Source organism: Penaeus chinensis, chromosome 6, assembly GCF_019202785.1.
Source record: "Penaeus chinensis breed Huanghai No. 1 chromosome 6, ASM1920278v2, whole genome shotgun sequence".
NCBI lineage: Eukaryota > Metazoa > Arthropoda > Malacostraca > Decapoda > Penaeidae > Penaeus > Penaeus chinensis.
This window is the reverse complement of record NC_061824.1, coordinates 24,403,470-24,405,969: the sequence shown is the minus strand read 5'-3', so window position 1 is coordinate 24,405,969 and position 2,500 is coordinate 24,403,470. Positions and strand designations below refer to the sequence as shown.

Below are 2,500 nucleotides of genomic sequence, written 5' to 3'. Positions count from 1 at the left end.
AGCCAGATGGCCATATAGCCTGAGTTGGCGATCACGGATCTTGCAAGTAACAGGTCCTGTACCGGTCTCACGGTGCAGCCGTTGGTTGGACACATGGTCCCGCCAACTGTACCCCATGATCCGGCGCAAGGATCTGTTACAAAAGGCATCAAGACGAGATTCCAGAGCACAAGATAGTGTCCAAGTTTCACTACCATAGAGTAAAACTGGCAGTATCAGGGTCTTGAAAACACGTAACTTGGTCCTTCTGCACAGGTACCGACATCTCCAAATACTCTTGTTGAGAGATTTCATGACCCCTGCTGCCAGGCCAATCCGTTTACTAACTTCTTGGTCTGACAGCCCAGAGTCGTGAAATGCACTACCAAGGTATAAAAAGCTCTTTGTGACTTCGATGTTTTCACTGCAAGCACGTACCGACTGGACAGGGTCTCCTAGCAGGCCCCCAAAATCCTGGATCTTGGTCTTGGTCCAGGAGACCTCTAGCCCCAGGGGCTTCGCTTCATTGCTAAATGCATCAAGAGCCGCCACAAGAGTTTCCAGGGATTCAGCGAGTACGGCAACATCATCGGCAAAGTCAAGGTCTGTAACCTTGATATTGCCCAGAGTTGCTCCACAGTGACTTTGGACAGTGGCTCTACCCAGTATCCAATCCATGCAAGTGTTCAAAAGTGTTGGTGCAAGAACACAGCCTTGCCTCACACCTGAACTAACAGGGAAGAAGCTCGACAGGCCCCCACCACACTTTACAGCACTTTCAGTGCCTGTATACAAGTTTGCTATTAGTCCAATAATCCTTATTGGAATTCCTCTTAGTCTCAGGATCTTCCAGAGAGATTCGCGATGCACCGTGTCAAACGCCTTCTTGAGATCGATGTAGGCTGTGAGCAGCCCACGACGGCGCTCTATAATGATTCGAAGCGCCAGGATGCGGTCTATTGTGGACTTACCAGGAGTGAATCCAGATTGCACTGGCCTTTGGTGCCTCAACAGGTGGTCCCTGATATGTCTCAGTAAGATGTGCGAGAGTACCTTGCCTGGTACACTGAGTAGTGTAATGCCTCGGTGATTGCTGCAGTCCCGCCGATCCCCTTTCCCCTTCCAGAGAGGGATGACCACACCCCTCAGCAGGTCAGGGGGAAAGGTATCAGTCTGCCAGATGGCAGACAGGACTGCATGCAAGCCCCTTGCCATAGGTTCTCCACCAGCCTTTAACAATTCGGCTGGGATGCCACAAACACCTGCTGCTTTACAACTCTTCAGCTTAGAGATCGCCCGCCTGATTTCGGTCAGGGAGGGTGGATCCTCGCTGATGGGTGGATCTGGCAGAGGAGTCTCAACATTACCCGCATCCATGTTAACTGTTGGTGGATCAACCTTATACAACTGCTCAAAATGCGCACACGCACCCCATCAGGATCTGAGATTATCTGGCCACTTGCTGAGCGGACTGCAGTCGTCTGTGAGGGGGGCTAGGAGTTCAGCTTTCTCAGAGCTTGGTAGGCAGGATGAAGGTCATTTACAAGGAAATGGCTATCGACCTCCTCTGCAAGACTACTGACAAACTGTTCCTTATCCCTTATCAACAGTGACCTAGTCCTGCGCACCAGAGAGCGGTGCAAGTTGCGATCCCCTGACAGTCGAGCCGCACGACAAGCATCTGTGGCTTCCAGTGTCTCCTGCGAGATGGAATTCTGTCTTGTTCTTGGGCGTTCACCAATGGATTCCTGAGCTGCATCAAGCGTTTCACGCTTGAAGGTATCCCACATAAGAACAGGGTCTGTCTGGCCCTTGAGTGCTGTGAGACGACCAGAGATAGCCTCGGCAAACCCCCGGGTACACTCGTCCTCCCTCAATCTGTCCAAATGAAACACCCTAGGGTGTTCATTTGGGCGACAGGGGGTGCTAACGTGCACCCGGAGAGTAGCCACAACTAATCTATGATCAGTTCCACAGAACTCAGCGCTTCGATACACCCTGCAGTTCTGGAGGATCCTCCATCGAGTGCTAACGAGGATGTGGTCGATCTCCTTGGCCACTCTACCTGTACCACTGTACCAAGTCCAACGATGCGGGTCAGAACGCTGATACCAGGAGCCAGAAATCCTCAATTTCTGGGACCTAGCAAAGTCACGGAAAAGGAGGCTATTCTCGCTGCCAGCATCAGCTCCTGAGCCACGAGGACCGACAGACATCTCGTAGGTAGCTCGATCACAGCCGGATACCACATTGAAGTCGCCCAGAACAATACGAATATCTCGCCGAGGACATCTGTCTGCCACAGATGCAAATTTGGTGTAAAAGGTTTCACCTCAAGTTTATATACATCCGTAGGAGCGTATACAGCAACAAGAGACATGAAACCTAATGAAAGCTTCAGTCTCAATACCATGATACGCTCATCGACTGGAGTGACCTCAACTACCAAGGGTTGAAGTCTGGAGATGGTGGCCATCGCTGCGGCCCGACCAGTAGTAGGTGTAGCCACCCTTACTAATCG

At 51.4% G+C, this 2,500-nt stretch overlaps 1 protein-coding gene across 1 annotated transcript in view; it reads right to left on the bottom strand.

Annotated features, from left to right (window-relative positions):
- The window catches only part of LOC125026231 (carbohydrate sulfotransferase 12-like), a 14,134-nt gene that overhangs the window by 4,107 nt on the left and 7,527 nt on the right, over positions 1-2,500 (bottom strand). The gene's annotated exons all lie outside the window — the stretch shown is intronic.